This window comes from Notamacropus eugenii, chromosome 2, assembly GCF_028372415.1.
Source record: "Notamacropus eugenii isolate mMacEug1 chromosome 2, mMacEug1.pri_v2, whole genome shotgun sequence".
Classification (NCBI taxonomy): domain Eukaryota; kingdom Metazoa; phylum Chordata; class Mammalia; order Diprotodontia; family Macropodidae; genus Notamacropus; species Notamacropus eugenii.
The window spans coordinates 115,548,656-115,568,563 of NC_092873.1; the positions used below are offsets into that span (position 1 = coordinate 115,548,656).

The 19,908-nt window shown below is 35.9% G+C and overlaps 2 long non-coding RNA genes across 4 annotated transcripts in view; one reads left to right on the top strand and one right to left on the bottom strand.

Moving 5' to 3' along the window:
- LOC140526303 (uncharacterized) overlaps window positions 1–19,908 on the bottom strand; it is a 171,619-nt gene that overhangs the window by 45,693 nt on the left and 106,018 nt on the right. The gene's annotated exons all lie outside the window — the stretch shown is intronic.
- LOC140526302 (uncharacterized) overlaps window positions 6,000–19,908 on the top strand; it is a 46,051-nt gene continuing 32,142 nt past the window's right edge. For 2 of the 3 annotated variants that reach the window (XR_011974311.1, XR_011974312.1), the window contains exons 1-3: window positions 6,000–6,436; window positions 16,523–16,590; window positions 19,275–19,536. This is a non-coding gene — a long non-coding RNA (uncharacterized lncRNA). The remainder of the gene's footprint in view (window positions 6,437–16,522; window positions 16,591–19,274; window positions 19,537–19,908) is intronic. The other variant, XR_011974313.1, reaches the window with a different exon arrangement.

The window sequence follows — 19,908 nt, forward strand, 5'->3', positions numbered from 1 at the left end:
TATTGTCATGAGTCTGGTCTTTTCTGACAATGATCCCTTCCACATTAACTCCAGGTTACAACAAAGCTGTAACAAAAAACAAAACTTTTCCCCCTCCATTTTTGTTCAGCTCTCTTCCATCTCCGTAATTTTGATCACTTTGTCCCCCTTGCCTGAAATAAAATCTCTTCCACCATCCCTTTCTACTCACCTATCTTTCTATTGTCCTTCACAGTTCAACTTAAGGGCTAATTTCTCTTCAAAGCCTTCCTTGATCTCCCATGCTAAACCACCATTCCCATAGTACTCTGTCTAGAATTCTCCTTTGCATTTATCACCTATGTCATAATTATACATGTCCATGTCTTCTCTAACTATCCCTTTCCTCATTAGATTATAAATTTCTTGAGGGTAGGGTCTATGTTGGAGCAATGTTAATACCTTCACCACTTGGTACAGAGTTTACAAAGTAGGGCACTCATCTGCATCTGCCTTCCTGCCTCCCTACTTCTCTCACTCCCACCACTCCCACCACTCCCTTGGTTTGCATAAGGACTCATACCCTTACCTGCAGGTGCTCTGTCCAAAGGAATATAAATTTTGATCACAGAAATCTCAAAAGTTTTCTTGGGGTTTATAGGTTAAATTTCTTTTTTTAAGGACCTTGCCTTAAACCCAAGTCACTCTGGCCAATAGGTCCCAGTCAAAGCCTCATTTGGTCATTCCCTGGGCCTTTGATGGCTCAGAGTGAATGCAAATAGCAATTGTTTCTGTTTTGACCAGAAACCCTGAAGGTCTTTCCCTCCCAGATTGATTTCTTTTTCTTTGAATAGGTAAAAGAGGCTGTTTTTGCCTCATTAGGGAGTTGCCTCAGACAAACTGAGATCTGGGAAAGACTTTAGGCTAATGAATCTAGGGATATTTCTAGGCATCCTGGTCTACATCTTGCCACAGAACCCACATTGTTCTAGAGGAGAAAATGATGCTCTTAACTTTGCATGGCTCTACCTCACTTAAATCCAATTCACTTGTAAGTCATGACGTCACCTTCCTGATGTCATAGTTCTCTTCGTGAAGGAAAGATAAACAGCAATCTGTATCCAGAGACAGAACTGATAAATAGAAGTATGTATAGGATGATTTTGCATATATACCTATTTGTGTCTAATGGTAGACATCTCTAGGGTGAAGAGGAGTGAAAAAGGGAAAAAAAAAATTCATAAGTTTATTATATATTAAAAGGTATAGCAAATTGCACATAGTAATTTTGCCATTTCTCATACAACCATCTTTTTTTTTAAAAAAAAAATACTGTTATGGAAATGCTTGTTTTATTATATAAATTAAAAATAAATAATATTTTAAAAAAGGAATAGGAAAATAATGTACCTTCTCTGAGAGAAAAATACCCCCAAAACATGTTAATGACTCTAAAGCGTATTATAATGGTACTTCCCCCCCATCAAATTCCCTCCTCTACTCCAGATCTCTAAGATAATATTAAAGGGTATTGACCAAGGTCAGTGGTAGAGGGAGTGAGTATCACCGCCAATGTATTGCCCCTAGAACTTCTAGAACTCCTAGATTTTCTTAATTCACTAAAAACAAACAAACAAAATAAAAAACTGACTGCTGAGTATTCATAATGACCATGCTGTGATTTCAGTAATACGGGTAAAAAAACATTTTCAGCCAAGGCAGGACAGACCCTTCTCTGCACCTTATCTTCTTAGAGAAGGGGTTGTTGTTGTTGTGTTTGACCTTCGTTGGCTAAGAAGGCCATGCCATCAGAGAAATGGTGACATGACTTGCACTTGACTTTGCTTTGAGTGAGGGAGGGCTGTGCAGGTCACCAGCCTCACTTCTCCGCCAGAGCCATCTGGATCCAGTGACCAAATATTCCTCAGGATGACTGGAGATGACCCAGGATGCACTGGGAGACTTTGGCCCCTGTAAGCCAAGGCCAATTCAGGTACTCACTTAGGGTGAGGTAAGGTCCATTCAGTGAATAGATCTATTTAAGAAGTAGTTGGGGGATGGTCCCTTTAATGAGGCAAAGAAAAATAATTAATAAGGCTGAGAGGGAAACAGCAACAGTTACTACTGATAATCACTCTTAAGTCAGAGGGTCCAGAAAATAGCCCTTAAGTGTAGCTTGGGCAGGGATTTAGTGTGGTACAATTTATGGGCTTCAGATGAGGAAACTTGTGTCTATGTTTTCTCTGAGCTAATGGAGTATCTGTTTTGAGGGTGGGAGGGGCCTTGAGAGTTGATAGAGACTGAAGAGTTTGAGGGTGTGTATGGATTTGTGTGTGTGGAGCATGCGCTGTTGGACCGTGGAAGTGTTAGGGATCGTGTGTTTAGAGTATATGTATGGCAAGGGAGTGGTGGAGTGTGGTATTGAGATGGCCCTCAAGGTTCTCAAGTGTGGCCCTTTGACTGAATCCAGACTTCACAGAACAAAGATTTGTTCTGTCTTAGAGAGTTGCCTAGAGCAATGAAGGGTTAAGTGCCTTGCTTAGGGTCAAACAGCCAGTAAGAGTCAGAGGAGAAATTTAAACTTAGATCCAACAGGTTTTCAGGTCATCTCTCTTCTAGTAGCCCTGCAGTCCGGCACATATTAGGTGTTTAATAACTTTTTTTGTTGATAGACAGAATACTCTGTTATTTGAAATTCACTGCAATGGGACTCCAACCTACAACTAGCCTTCTTATAATTTCTTTCCCCTTTGTAATATCTATGTTCCAGTCAAACTCTACCAGCAACTGTTCCTTAATGGTAATATGTATACATTCAGGCCATCCTCAATACCTAGAATGCACTCCCTCTTCATTTTCACTTTTAAGAATCTTTTTAAAAATAGCTTTGTCAAGGCTCAAGCTAGGTGCCACACATCCTTAATAAAGCCCTTCCTGATTGTATTTTCTTCCCCTTCAGTCTTCCTATTTCACTTTTGTCTGAATTGTTTGATGATGCACTAGACTTTATTTCAGTTCTGGAATAGGAAGTGATGGATTCAGATTCTCACTCTGATACCTACTGCTTGTATGACCATGGGAAAATCACTTAATGTCCCTAGGTCTCAGTTCTCTCATCAGTAAAATGGGGTTATCTGTTTAGATGGCCTCTTGGATACCTTCCAGCTTTGAAACTATGATTCTATGTAAACCCCAGCTAATTTCACTAGTTTCTCCATAGAAGGAAGAATGTTTCAATCTGTGTTGACATATGGAGTGCCCTGGTCAACAGAATCAAAGATCGTTGAAATATTAAATTTCCTATGTATATTTGGAATATGTGAAAGATTTAGGTGGGTCTGTATATAGTGTAGAGATGGCAAAGTTTTCATATCTTATTGAATCTTTAAGACATGAAGGTGATGATTATGTAATTATACAATAATTATACAATAATTAATTACGCAGTAACGTGTCTAAGATTTTTATATAGTGATGGTCTAAAAAAGCAGTGAAGGATATATTCATAATGTTAGTATATAAAAAAAGAGAGAGAGCAGGTGGATTTGGAATGAGGAAGCAGGAGAATCTGGAAAATGATGATGGACAATGAGAGAAATGTCTGTCCATCAGGAATAGAAGAAATGGTCCCCAGACACATAGTTTTCATTCTGGGAGCTGCTCTTGACATGCTTGCAAACTGCTTTAACTATGTATGGTGAATGCCTAGAATGCACTGCCTCCTTCCTTCCATGTGAGGAAATAATTAGCTTCCTTCAAAGAACAGCTCAGATGCCAGCTACCATAGGATTACTCTTCCTATTCTTTTTTGTTAGCACTCATACTTCTCACTAAAAATGCTTTGTATGTATTTTCTGTATTATCTATCATCTCCACAGAAACATTAAGTGCCATATATCATATATTTTGTTGTTTCTTCCAAGTCAACGCAAGCTCCTTGAGAAGGGAGTCTGTTTTGGGTTTTGTCTTTGAATCCACAGTACCTAGCACATAAACAATAAATGCTTCTTGAATTGTGGGCGTGAGGAGGGGAGGGGAGTATAGTTTGAAATAAGCCATTTCTTTTCTTTTTTAATCAGTTTGATACGTGCCTTTTGTTTTTTCCATCATAGGTACTTCTGGAAATGCTACAAACTCTACCTTCTCAAGTCCATCTCCACACTCCTATTGACATCCAATTCAGAGACATTGCTTGACAACATGTATACAATATTCTGCACTAGTAATCCCCTATCTCACTGCCAAGAGGAAGGAGGCACACTTCATTTGTTCTCCAAGATGCATTTTATTTTATATATTTCATATTTTTTCTTTCAATAGAAAAGTAAGACAAAGAGTCATTTCTGTCTCACTTCGTCAATGCTCTGCTTTGTGCCAAGTTCACAGTTGCATTTGAAGCCCAACCCAAGAAAATAGCAGGGGTAAGATGGACTCTGCTTTCCACATTATCTGCCACATACAGACGATATGTCCCATGTAAAAGACAGTAGAATTATAGAATGAAAGAGCTAGAAGAGACTCTTAGAGATTATCAAGTCCAACCATCCCATTTTCTGGACAATGAAACTCAAAGGGAAAATTAGAAAATTATTTCCCAAAAAGTCATACAGTAAGAAGACAGGGAGAAGAATGAAGGTTTCTTTATTACCAATTCAATACTTTTTCCTAGTATATGCATGCTTCTTGTTTATTATTATTAATATATTTGTATGAATAAGAACATCAGTACTGATAGAAAAAGCCTTGCTGAATGATGAATTTGCAAATCTGGCAGAGAAATTAAAGCAAATATGGACACACTGAGAAAGAGAAAAAAAGTTGATTATCATCACAACAACTGGAGTGATAACACATTATTATTAGTTAGATACATTGTAACTGGAAATCAGATTTGGTAACAATTCAGCAGGTGGTACTTGTGGACTTCTGCCACGTTGTGGGGAGATTTCTATTCCAATAATAAATCCCTGAAATTGCTTGGCCAAAGTAACCCATCTTGTGAGTTTAGACCATATTTGGCTGAATTATTACACAATAACTACTACTAATTTTTTTTTCTCCCTTTATGGGTTGGGGTATTCTCTTCGGGACAGCTGAGTGTTTTATTTGGCTAGCGAATCAGCCTGCCCTATCCAGTTTCTGGGATGCTTATCATCCCCTCAATGATTTTGGCTGTTTCTAGTTCCACTGAAAACTATTCAACAACCTTTTAGTAATCTCAACATCATGTTTTGCTAATTTCACTTCCAAAAATCAGCCACCCTGTGGATTTCCAATAACATTTTTTCTTTTTTTTTTTAAATCTGATCTGAGACTTATCACATAAACATTTCACAGCAGACATTGCCAGAATTAGGAATCTAGGACTATGCATGTGGTTGAGATTTGGCAAAATGTTTTCCAACACAAGACGCTTGGGCTAAGCTATTGCAAAACTTTTGTGCTTTAACCATTCAAATTAGCTTTCAAAATCAAAGCTGGAAAAGCAGTTAATGTATGTCTACAAACTTAAACTGATATTCATATGTGTTAAACTATGTTTAATTGATTTTCCACTTTGGACACTGAGAAATAGGATTTTTGATGCTCTTGAATAATTCAGAAGTTTTATTCCTAAGGCCAGTAAAAGAAGGAGGGCATGGAATGAAAAAAAAAAAAAGAAAAGAAAACAACCATAATTATTCTTATAGCAAAGGTCAAAAGGACAAGCTGGCCACAAGTTGGTAATAAGGTGGCAAAGCTGGACTCAGTGTGGTTTTAACTAACTGTGTTACATTACCTTGTTGAATTCTTTTTGCTTAAAAAAATGCATTGCTAGGCAGTTAGCTGAAAAAAAAGAAATGGGGGAAGTGTTAATTTTTAAGCAAGTTTGACAAAGATTGAGTTTCATATGACAAATATTGTCAGCAAGACAGGATTCTGTCAGGGGAAGAAGTTTAAACATTAACAATTTCTGTCAGGCTGTTGACACAATCATGGCAGACGTTTCCCAAGATGCCGAGATGACTGCTGGCATTTGTCAACAATCCTGTCATAGTGACAGCAATAAGACCATGTCTGGAAATGTGACAGTTTTGGCTTTGTGCTCCCCTGAGCAATAGCCCAGGTGTTCAGAGAAAGTGTGGGAAAACCCATATTTCTGCATTGTCATTCGAACGCAGAAAACACAGGAGGAAAATGAGCTGTCACTCCAATTCCCATGATGCCTTGCTGCTTAGCATAACTCCACAGTGCGGCCCTGGGTCCACTGGTCCATACTCTGACAGATAATTAAGAAAGCAGCAGCTTTTTCTAGACGGCTCTTCCTCATGATTTGCATTTTAGCCAGAGGCGACCAGTTATAAAAAAAACATGATGGAAAGATGGTAAGAAGCCAATTAGATGGATGGATGGCTGACTGACAGCTCTCTGGTAATACTACTCCAGATTTCAGACTACATAGCCTGGCAGTTTTCTACAAGAACCAACTTTTTTGCAGGTTGGTAAAGCTGTTAAATGTGGGGCTATATATAGAGCTAAATAATTTTTGCAAAGTTGTACATTTTCCTTAAATAAGCATGTATTCTTTTCAATCAGAGTTTGCATTAAACAAGTTTTCACAATTTAATCACAAGTTGCGTCACTGAATTTGAGCAATATTAAAATTCTAGACAACTTGTAGGCACATTAGCTGCGCCAGTGGAGAAGTGATTAAAAAACTGAGAACCACATTGGGCCAGCAAAGATAAAGTAAGTTGATGATTAGTGTCTGTGCAAATATGTCTTTTTAAACTTTGAAATGTGCATTATTTTGTTTGGAGAAATAAGAACTTAAACCCTAAACTTACCTCCCCCTCAAGCCCCAGACTCCACATACATACATTTTCTTATTTTGGCTTTTACTTTTAAGGTATAAAATATGCTTGTTTTATTTTTTTTAAGTTATTCTAGCTAATTTAGGAATATACAATAAACTGTTAGTCTCTGCCTTCCAGTTTGGCCATGATATTTCAATACCTCCTAGCCAATCGGATTCTTCTTCTCTCCTAGTGTTGTCCAAGCGCTCCGTATACCGCCATAGAATTGGAGCACTAACCATGTTTTCTGTTTGCTTTGAGTTCACATTTTATTTCATTTTTAAGCAGACTATTTGGTATAGCAATGACACTTCTCCATCTGTAGTTTGCAATGGGAGGATTCTCTTTCAAAGTCGAAAGATCCCCCAGCTTTGCTTGGGATTCAGAGCTACGGAGGGCAGGCAATTATTTCTTGATAAATGGATGTTTCAGCAAGGAACATTAACCCAAACTAGGGTTGTGATGCGTATTTTCTTCCTGTCAATAGGGAATTATCTACAAACTGAGATTGAACATTAAACCTGTAGGGGGAAGGGGAAGAGGAGGCTGATGAATAGATTTAAAAGCACATAGTTCATGTTCATTTTCTGATTTATAGTTAATGTCAAAATGTGCAAAATATATAAATCATATCCCCAAATGACAATGCTTAATGTATATTTCAACCCGTTCATGTTTTTTTCCTTCTTCCTTCCTTCCCTCCTTTCTCTCTCTCTGTCTTTCTTTCCTTGCTTTCTCATAATTTTTCTTTAATTGCTTTATTTTATTTTTATAATTATTTCAACTCTTTTCTTTTATTCTTTTTTTAATAATATACTGGTTTGGGTTTAGGATTATTGTTCTGTGGGGTTGTTTGGCCTTAAAAATTATTTTCATCTCCCCAAATGGTTTGGAATAAATGCAAGGATATACTTGTCATGTTCACTATTACTACTATGAGTACATCTTATGTAAATAGATGTAAAACTTTCAATAGCACTTGAGATTTTTTTCAACTCTATAAATTGGACTTTAAATTAGGTTGAGCTAAACAGATATAGTTTGCCATTAGAAACTGCAAGATTTGCCTGTTATGTGCAATGGAATCCAAATTGAGCAGCAATATATCTTGAAGAGATTGTGCCAGGTTGAGTTTTTCCAAAAAAAAATACACTGCATGTCTATATCCTTATAAAACCCTCATAAAATTGTTTTTATTCATCAACATATGCATTATGTCACAACTAATTTCTAATATGGGAGATAAATCCTAGCAAAAGGGACATTGTGACCAATCAATCTACCCACCCCCATCATTATTAAAATCATGTACTCAAAATTTCTGGTTTTGTGGTTCTCTCTTCTCACTTTACATTTTATTCCTGTTGAATGGTCTTCATTGTTTTCCTTAAAATGCAGTTCACTTTTTAATTCTTAGGATACAATCTTTTTATGTTTCATTTTTTAAAAGGAATGGAGGAAGTTTTTTATCTCTTAAAAACTGTCTTTTATGGAAGTTTAAGGGAATTATGAAAAGTTATTCCTGTTAAGTTTTTAAAATATAAATTTCCCTTCCTTTATAAAAATCATCCTTTTGTTTTGAATTTAATTGAATTTTTCTTTTAAAAAAAGTACTCCCTTGTAAGCAGTGGATTTTTAGAAAGAAGAGCATGCTGGCATTATTATTTATGAAAATATGTCCATTGCTTTGTGGCCAGGCATACTTGCCTGAAAAAAAATGAGAATATCGGACGCAAAATTCAAAGGCAGCTTATAAATGGTAATCATCTCAACGTTGATATTCTAGGTATCAGTCTAAGGTTTCAAGGAAGTCTGATGTTGAGAGAAATATCAACAAAGTCCTAAAAGGAAAATATCTAGTCTGTAGCCCTAAGTTTAGATCTATGTCCAGAAATATGACCTTTCACATATTTGAGCACAAAAAAAATGAGACACAGATACAGAGAGAGAGAGAGAGAGAGAGAGAGAGAGAGAGAGAGAGAGAGAGAGAGACAGAGAGAGAGAGAGAGAGAGAGAGAGAGAGACACACACAGACAGACACACAGACAGACAGACAGACAGAGACAGAGAGAGACAGACAGACAGACAGAGACAGAGAGACAGAGAAAGAGAGAGAGAGAGAGAGAGAGAGAGAGAGAGAGAGAGAGAGAGAGAGAGAGAGAGAGAGAGAGAGAGTTTTTTATGTAGTAAGCAGAAATGAAATTATTCTAGATTTGTCTCAGGTAGAGATGAGAAGAAAAATGGAAAATGAGATGATAAAATAAAAGTAACTTCTGTACACTAATAAAAGACAGTGAAACTTGTCAGGTAGGTACATTTACATAAAATCCATTGCTAAGAAGGTTCAGAATAAAAAGCTATCCCCATGTCCTAACAGATGGCCCATAGAAAAAAAGCATTGTGGATCCAGTATGTAAATGTTATATAACAAATATAAGCGTTTTTTTCCTGGTCCTTGCCATTCTCTTTAAAGAAAAAAATTCATAAATTTATATTTCTTTTGCCATCACATCATGCTTTAATTACTCTTCAAATTTTCTTAACTCCATCACAACAATCTGAACCCTCAAATAGCAATACCACATAATGATTCAGTAGATAAGAGCCTGTGAGAAACACCTCTCTCCTGCTACAGTTATGTCCAAATAATTGTGAATTGATTCTTCATTAGGAATCCTGAGTACCCATTCTGCTTTACCAATAGGTGTGATACATCAGGAATGGAATTTTACCAATTCATATTTTTTCAACAAAATTCCATAAAAAAGTAAAACAAATTGACTCAATTTTGTAGTTCATTAATTAGTCTGAAGCCCATCTAACTATTAGTTATGAATTACACATAAAAGTTTTCCACCTCTCAAGTGTAAGGAAAATCCTTGGAGCCCAAGAAAACATGTAGAAGTACCACCTGGTTTTGTGTTCAACTTTTCTTATGTCTGTGTTCATCATTCAATTCAATCTAATAACCATTTATTAAATAATGACCATATGCAGGACACTGTGCTAGGACAAGGCTAAAATAAAGCATACCTCCCCTCCTCCATCTTGAAGGAGTTTACAGTATAATAGGGAAAGGATGGAATGTGAATAATTAACTATAATGCAAGATAAGATGTGGTATATATAAGACAAGTTTGGACAAAGTTCAATGATATATTTTAGGAGGGAGAGATCAGTTATTGCTTGGATGATTAGAAAGCACTTTATAGAGGTAGGAAGTAGCACCTGAATCTGTTCTTTAAGGCAAGGAAGACTTCAGTAGGCAGAGATGGGGGACAAGATGGGGGTAAGTAGGGGCAAATAAATTTAATTTGATTATAGGATCATAGATTTTAGAGTTGAGAAAAATCTGAGGCTTTATTTAATCAAATCCTCTCATTTTACAGATGAGGAAACTGAACCCAAGAGAGTTTAAATTGTTTGTCCAAGGTCATAGAGCTCTTTACAGAGCAAAATCAGGTTCTTCTGACATCATCCAATTTTCATTTCAGGTAGAAGGTGATATGAACAAAGGGGAAAAAATAAAACAGAAGATCATCAGACAAGAATATAGGATAATTAAAAATCCAGTTTGCTGGACTAAAGTTATTTCCCTTGGATACAGCAGGGTAGATGCTAAAGTCAGGAATTTGGCCAATGGCTGTACCAGTCTTTGGCTTTGTTCCATTGCCACAGACTGTCCCCTCCTTCCTACCAACTCTAAAAAGTTATCTTGGAAATACATTCCATATGTCACAAAGGAGAATAGATGAGAGAGCGTGGGTGGCTCAAAAGCATTTTAAAGCTCACAAACTGGTTTCCTCTCTTAACCCTTTGAGTTAGGTAGTTATAATTTTAGAAAGAATCATAACAATCGTAGTGATAGCTGGCAATTATTTTTAAATGTATAAGATTTTTAAGGCTTGTAAATACTTCACATTCACTTGAGATTCACCACAGTCCTGTGATGTAGGTGCTATTATTACTTCCATATTTCAGAAGAGAAATTTGAGGCTCCAGAAGGGTTAAGTAACTTACCCTGAGCCACACTGCTAATCTGTGACAGAGGTAGGATTTGAACCAAGGTTTTTCATTAGACCACCATTGATAGTTTAAAAAACATGTGAGTTACCTTTGGTCAGAAAGCATATAAGTGGCAGAACTGAGATTCAGACCATAACTCCAAGTCCAGTCTTCTTTGAAAATCCATTTTTGTTGTTGAAATAAAAACAAAAAAAATCAGTGTATATTCCTATGTGAAACACAAAATTTTTTTTGACATGGTTTTGTTGGATGACTACTCTAATGCTAAATAAATCAGTCCAACACTTGTATCTTCAACTTCTCCTTCAGAGTGTTTAGCTTTGCAACTTGTAAAGATCTCATACTCAGAGAGGGAAAGAGAAGGCTAGTTTGGGTCACTGGGCAAATCAGCTGAAGCTTAAATGAATATAAACTAACTACTACTCTATTGCATCAGTTTAAGGCATATAATAGAATGCAACCAGGCTATTAACTTAAGTCTTGTGTTCACTCTTTTTATCTAAATATTAAACAGTGAATAAAACAGCGGTTATCTCCACTGATTTAGACTTTCAATTCAGTGAAAGGCAACTGTCCATTTGTGGTAGGGCTAAATCCTTTGCTAATAGTAATGGGAGACAGAGCAGTAGAATGGGCCAGCCTTGGAGGCAGGAAGATATGGGTTTCCTTCCTCTAATAACTACTAGTTGTGTGGCCCCTGGCAAGTCAAATAATTTCCAAAGGCCCAGGTAACTCTAAGACTTTATGTGATAGATGAGTTATTGGTAAAGAAAGTTACTTACCTCTGTTAAAAGTGGTAATCAGTGGAGGCATATATTATGCAGAAAGGGACAGATTAGTAAAGCAAAATAATAATAACAGTTATTATTATTAAGAATTTTTCTATGGAAAAATCCAATTTTTAAAAATAATCTTCATAGTCCTATTTGGATTTATTTAGCATAAGGTTATATGTATATATGTATACACACACACACACACACACACACACACACACACACACATATTTTGGTACGGCAGTCACAGACATTGTCAGACTATCCAGATGCCAAGCGGACATGAAGAAGCCCTTGACTTCTTTGTGAAACAAGGATGTTGCTCCTTCTTATTCACACAGAGTAATTTGGGACAATTCATAATAAATGCAGGTTTAAAGCTGGTTAAGAAATTGAGGATAGATAGGCTATTTAGTGAGAGGTGCAGGAATTACAATGCAATCATTATTCAAATTGGGATGTTATAATAAAAAAGCATAGCCCATAGAGAGGAGGGCAAAGGACAGTGAAACCAGTGCTGCCTCCTTTTCCATTTTTCTCCCCAGTGTCAAAGACTTGCGCTATTGAATCACTTTCTATTCTGTTCCTAGTCCTTGGAATGCCAAAGAACCTGTAATATATTTTGACTAGCTAGAGTGGTTTGGGGGATTTGTACTCAGTCTCTATTGTACAGCTGCAGAGATGCTAAAACATAAATTCTCTTAATGCTAGGATTAACTGCCAGTAGTACAAGTCAAAGCTTGTTACAACAAACTCCATCATGATAAAAATTTCTATGTAACAACAACAAAAACAAAGATTTTTCAAACCCCAGCTGATGAACAAATAAAATCTTAGGCATTCATTAAATGCCTAGTTTAACTACTGAAATTTAGACAGTCATCTTCATGTTCATGGAATGGGATTTGGCCATAATGAAAATGTTACTTCCTTTGAAAGTTTAGAAAAATAATCCCTTCAAAATTTAATTTCAGGTATAAATATGTGTCTAATTTGATCTGTGGTCAAATTAAGAGGGGGAAGCCCTGGGTTCTACTAGCTTCTGTCATGTTCCAACCCCATTTTTGTCTTTCCTTCCTCTCACCTGGACTATACTGTACAGTTTCCTAATTGATCATCTTCAAGTCTTACTACATCCTTCACAAAGCTACCAAAGCAATTTTCCTAAAGTTCAGTCTGCCCATGTAATTCTATTTAATAAATTCCACTAACTCCCTATTACCTCTAGAAATGAATCTGATCTTTTGACATTTAAGGTGTTTCACAACCCCCTTCCCATTTTATATGGTCCAGTAAAATTAGCCTGTTGTAACTTTTCCCACCTAACACTCTATTTCCCATATTCATGCCTCTGAACTGGCTACCTCTGTTCTAAGAACATACTCTCCTTCCACATCTTAGAATCCCTAGTTTCCTTCCAAACTCACTTTACTTACTACCGTCTATAGGAAGCCTTTCCTAATTCTTGAGCTACTAATTCCTTTCCCTCCAATTTACCTTGTATGTATTGTGTACTTTTTTGTATATACACGTATTTCCTGAAATAATGCTAGTTCTTTGAGAGTTAAGACTTACATCTTGTCTTTATATCCCCCAAATATAGCACAATGGCCTGGCACGTAGTAGGTGGTTAATAAAACCTTGTTGATTAATTGATTGACAATGACCTTTAAGATCTATTCTTGTTCTCATATGAGTATCTCCTTCCTTCTTCCTCTACTGAAGCTAATCAAAGATATGAAATATCTAGGCAAGAGAGCTAGAGTTTACTTGTAAATTTTAATGTCTAAAGTTTTACTTTGTTTTAAAAGGACAATTCATTTAAAACAATGCTCATGTTTTACCTTGGTATAGTGTTTAAATCTTTGCAAAGCATTTTATATATCTTATCTCATTTGATCCAAATTAACATCAATTTTCTACAACTTATAATTTATATCTGAGCCTTATTGAAAAATAGCAGAAGGAATGATGATGGTGATGGTGACCATGATGATAGATTAACTTACATTCTAATAATACTTTTATTCAACCACTAGAAGTTAACATTTATTTTGCCCACCAGTGCAATAGTTCATAGAGCATCAACTATAAAAGAAAAATATCAAGATATTTACTTGTCACCTGAACCACTTCAAATTAAAATAATAACAAGATGATGATGAAAATAAAACTCTTTATATACATCATTTCACTTAACACACAAAATAATCCAAAGTGATAGATGATGAAAGTAGTATGCCCATTTTACAGATGCAGATGTAATAACCAAAATTTTAACCCAGGTCTTCTGCTTTCAGTTTTGGCTCTGATGCTATTCTGAGCTAATATAGTGGTCTTTGCTCCATATTTAAATTTGGGCTCAAGAAGACACAATAAGCACTTGAACTATCAAAGAAATATTCTAATTCTTTTGATTACAAGCCATTTCCCAAATCCCAAATGAACTAGTTTGTTTTAGAAAGGTTTGCCAGGAGATCAGCCTTTGGTTTACCAGAAAATCCAGTTACATAAAACACCTTATTCCCCAGAATTTCCTAGTTGACCAAAGTTTTGTTGTTTGTTTTGCTTGTTTATTTTCATTTACAGGTTTAAGAGATGGAAGAAGAGCTTCTCTGAAGTATTTTTAAAATATTTACCATGGGAATGATAATGTTTTCACTACCTTCCTCACAGACTTGTTGTGAAGAAAGACTTTGGATAACCCTGAAGAGTCAAAGAGATAGTATGAACTGTTGGATATTCTGCTGGATTTGATTTGAGGAAATATGGGCTTAAATTTCACCCAAGTACTCATTAGTTACGTGACCTCAGACAATTCTCTTAACCTCTCTTGGCCACAATTCCCCCTCTATAACATGAGAGGGTAGATCCTATCTAACTGTGAGCCTTTTATATAATGTGAGTTATTATTAGATCAAAGAAAATGTTTTTGAAGACACATCGTGACCCCTTGTTAAATGATGGTATTTTCTCCTACAAACACTTGTTCTATCCAATCATTCCCTTCATTGTTCACCTCAGTACATCACCTTCCCCACCTAAGTAAGCCATTCACAGAAATTTTAACTATGTCAATATTTGGTAGTTTCATCTCCTTCCATTTACTTATATAATTTCCTAAGCACAGTCTGTTCTCTCCATGTTACTCCATCTCTACTCAAACATCTATCTCCCCTGCATAGGCATATGGGATTTTACCCCCGGGTGGGGTCTGAGCTTTTATCTTATTATGATATACTTTACTCCATGAACCTACTTCCTTCATAGGTCAGAAATTATTCTCTTTCTTACACATTGTATAACATTGTGTACAGTTCTTATTTATTTATTCTACCAAGTGTTACTGGTCATTTATATGTGGAGAGAGAGAGAGAGAGAGAGAGAGAGAGAGAGAGAGAGAGAGAGAGAGAGAGAGAGAGAGAGAAAGAGAAAGAAAGAGAGAGAGAGAGATAAACAGAATTGCAAGATTATAAGTTCAATGAGAGAACCTAACATATATGACTTGGGAAAACCATAAAGTGTCCCTTGTGTGTTCAAGTCTCACTTCTGACCCATACTGACTATATTTCCTTGGTCAAGTTATTTAGCCTTTCAGTGCCCCCAAGCAACTCTGGAAGACTATAACTTGGGGACCAGTTGCTGATCTGCATGGGTAAAAGACATTTCTTCACCAAGAACCTCCCTACACCAAAATCTCCACCAACTATAGCCCAGTGTTGAAAACATATTAGATATTCAATAAATGCTTATTGAATTGAATCAAATTATGCAAATATATGTGAATTAGGGATCTATAGTTGCCTCCATTCAATATGTACTCAAGTCAGGGAGATGGCACATATTCAAAATAAAAATAACTGTACACAGATGTTAGGAAAAAATAGAACATATTCAATGTGTGATAGTTGCATATGACTATGAGAATTCTATATGGGGGAATTAATGAATCAATTGATAAACATTTGTTAGGAGCTTCTAGAAGACAGGCACCATCTTGGTTCTAAGTTTTATACAAATACAAAAGCAAAAGTCTCTTGTTTCAAAAGACTTCATGGAGAAGACATTTTAGAAAGAAATTTTAGGTTCTTCAGAAAGGTTTAATCTGCCAATTAAAATGCATTTATCGATGTACAGGGAAAATATTAACAAACAGTAAGAAGAGTAAAGAATTCCAGATAAAAGGAACTATGTGGGTCATGAGAGGATAAGAGATGGGAAACCATTGTAAACATCTATGAATAGTTTTACAGAGTTTGTGCATGCAAGTCAGCATGATGGCACAAGTTTCTGAAAGTAAGTTGGAAACTTGTAATGGGAGATCAGGAGGGAAGAAAGTTTTATGCAACCAGAACTTTTCTCCAAAACCCCTCAAATCTTACCTGATCTATCCTTGATAAGAGGACCTGACATTCTCTGATTCTCCAACTTAATCTGAACTTATGGCTTTGAGATAAAAATTCTTGCTCAGAATTCTGTCCAGAAGTAGGAAAGCATGTCTACACCAGCCTTGATCACAAGGAATTTTCAGGGTGGCAACTGAGGATCACAGGCAACCCTAATTGGCTGACCCATCTGAACAAGAAAAATTCAGAGTTCTAAGAGTAGAAAAAAAATAAGAGAGAACAAGACCAAGGAGGCATTGAAATACGAAGATAAAATCAATGCAGAATTGTCTGGAAAATCAATGAAAGGATAAAGGACTTGCAGGGTAGAAAAAAATACATGTCCTGTCTGCAGTACAAGTGAAAACTCTGGCAGGCCTGTTTTGAACATGATGCAATGCTGTAATTAAAGCTCAAGGGAGGCATGCATAGAAGGATTCTTAATAATCAAGTATAAGAGATGCCATAGAAAAAAGTGACTTCCTGTCAGTGAAACAATTTCACAGGCACATGCTAATTTTAAATAATATATGTTCTGCAGATTCTTTGTTGAGTATGAGACTGCATCCTAGAAGCATAAAATAGTTGCAGCTGCCCACCATGCAACAGGTCAGTATTTTCTTGAATAATGACTGGGAACTGATCTAACCAGTCTGGAAAGTAATTTGGTATTATGTACTAACAGTTGTTCGTAAACTCTGACCAAGTTGAGAAAAGTACTTTTCTTATCTCAAGGTTGATTTAAAAAAATATTAACTAATTTTATATACTTTTAAAATATATTTGTTTAGCCAAAGCAATCCTACCAGTCTCCACAAAGTAGAAATTTCCCAAAACAGTTAAGCAAAACTGTCAAATAGTGTGACTATGACAGTGCATGTGAACTTCTACTTTTGTAGTTCAGTGACTGGTGACAGATAAAGAATTTATGCTTTGGCTTTGATAATGTGGTGAGACTATTATATTTTTTCTGAGTTTTATTGTCATTTACTATCATTTTTTGGTTCCATTTTATTCTACATCACTTTATCTGCATATCTCTCTGAATTGTTCATCTTCATCACTCCTCATATTGGTAATATTTTATTATAGATCATAATTTATAGTTACTCCCTCATCATTAGTCACTAATTGTTTTTCCATTTTTATATTAAAATGTTATCATTTAATGCTACATATATTTCTATACATATATAGGGCATTGTGTTCTATTGGTGACTACTTGGGAATATAACCTCAGTGGTGGAACTCTGAGGCAAAGTGTGTGAACATTTTTGTTATTATTGTTAACGATAATAATAATAATTAATAAAAATAATAATGTATTCTCAGTGATACAGGTTAGATCAATTCACAGCTCCAGCAATAGTGAACTAGCATGGATGTTGCCAACACGGTATTTTCCCATCTTTTAACGGCTACTAATTTGATTAGTATAAATTGACAGCTTTAGGCCGTTGTAAGTTTCAGTTCTCTAAATGAAAGTGATTTTGAACAATTTTTTCAGATGGTTGCTGGAAGTTTTCATCTCTTGAAACTGTTCATATGCTTTGACCATTTGGTGAATGCCTTTTTAATCTTATAAATTTGAGTCAATTCTCTGTAGATTTTGAATGTCAGATTTTTTTAAATGAAGTTTAATGCTGAGATTTTCCCTTCCAATCTATTTTTCTTCTAAGTCTATCTGTATTGACTTAATTGTGCAAAGTTTTTTTATTATACCTACCTGATGATTTATTTTTTCTCTTTTAATTTTTTTTTACTAATTGCTTCATTGCAAATTCTTTCACTATGAATTAATAAACATGTATTAAGAAATTATGTCTCTCTTTTATGAGGATAATTATGATGATACAAAGACCAAAATGAAACACTTTCTGTCCACAAGGAATTTACGTTCTGAAAAAAAGAAAAAGTTCTGATAACATATGTAACTACTAAGTACACAACTAAGTATATACAAACAAGGCAATTTGGGAAAAGTCATTAGCAGCTAAAAATAAGGAAAGGCCTCTATACTTTCCCCTACAATACATATCCAATTAAGACCTACAAGCTCTTAAGTCACCTCTGCTACTAGAACTATGTCTGTTTCTCACTTTGTCTCTTCTTCCGCTATCTACCCTATAGCTCTCCATTTCCAGAGTCTTAAATAGTGGTCCACACATCCAAACAAGGTAGTTGCAGCTTAATCTCCCTTCCCCAAACAGTGACAGGCTCCTCCATTTCTTCCCCCATTACCTTATCTCCATATTATTTGGAAAATCAGATCCACAATGAGATGTGTCCAAGGATCTAGTTTTGAAAAAGAAACTCTCTAGAAATTTTCTTGAGGGCAAAACTGATGTGTCTTTTCAGATCCTATTGTCACTCCCAAAGCTGACTTTTATATATGAACCACAAACAAGGGGCACTTCAGAAAAGAAAATCCCTGAAAGGATCCCAAAAGTAAATGATAGTTACCCAAGCTGTAAAACTACAGCCAAAAAATTCCACTTAGAAAATTAAAACAAAACCATAGAAACAGCTACAAAGCAGAAGAATAAGAAGCCTTAAAGGTAGGTGAAAGAGAACTGCAATTTCCTTACTTCAAACGGAAGACACTGATAATGAAAGCAACTCTTGTTGATATACTGCTCTAGGGTTTGCAATGTGCTTTCCTCGCCATAACCCCTAAAGTCAAGTAATAGGAAGAAAACTGTTATCTACTTTTTATAGAAGAGGAAACTGAGGTTCTGGGAAATTAAATGACTTGCCCAAGATCACAGAATTTATGTGTGTTTGAATCAGAATTTGAACTCAGGTGTCCTGACTACCCTGTGATGGGGAACTCTGTTCCAATTCCTCCTCTTAAGAGAAGAACATCTAGTCTTCTTACTCAAAAGTCTAGTTACTTATGTCTCTAAAGAGCTCCATTTCTCCCAGGAACCTTTTCAGTCCTCCAGATTCCTAGTAGTAAACCAAGGTTGAGGACCATGAAGAGAAAATACAAAGAGCAGTTAATTGTATTACCAGATCTTTCTAGTTCTAAAGCCCTGTGCCTTTGAAAGAAACGTTCTGCTATGCCCAAAGGGCTACAAAAATGTGCATACCCTTTGACCCAGCAATATCGCTTCTAGGACTGTATCTCCACGAGATCATAAAAATGGAAAAGGGTCCCACATGTACAAAAATATTTATAGCACCACTTTTTGTAGTTGCCAAAAACTGGAGATCAAGGGGATTCCCATCAATTGAGGAATGGCTGAATAAATTATGGTATATGAATGTAATGGAATACTGTTGTGCTATAGGAAATGATGAACAAGAAGACTTCAGAGAGGCCTGGAAGGACTTATATGATCTGATGCTGAGCGAAAGGAGCAGAACCAGGAGAACTTTGTGCACAGCAAGGACCACAGAGTGCGAGAGTTTTTTTTGGTAGACTTGGAACTTCGTAACAACACAAGAACTAAAAAAAAAAAATTTCCCAATGGTCTTCTAAGGCAAAATGCCTTCCACACTCAGAGAAAGAACTATGGAATTCATTCGCAGAATGTAGCAGATCATTTGTGTGTGTGTATTATATTTTGATTTGTTATATGATTTCTTCCATTTTTTTAGTTCGTCTACACAGCATGACTATAGTGAAAATGTATTCAATAGAAAAGTATGTGTAGATCCTATATAGAATTGTATGCCATCTTGGGGAGGGAGAGGGGTGGTGGAGGGCAGGTAGGGGAGATAAAAAATCCAAGTTTTATGGTAGTGATTGTAGAACATTAAAAATAAAAAAAAATTTAAAAAGAAATGTTCTAGACAGCTACTTCTTATCATATCCACTTCCTTCTTGATCCAAGGTTCTTCATGTGACCGTGAATGCCACCTATTCTTCCAGAGACTTGTCCAGAAATTTTTCTACAGAGTCTGTATTCTACAGAGTCTACT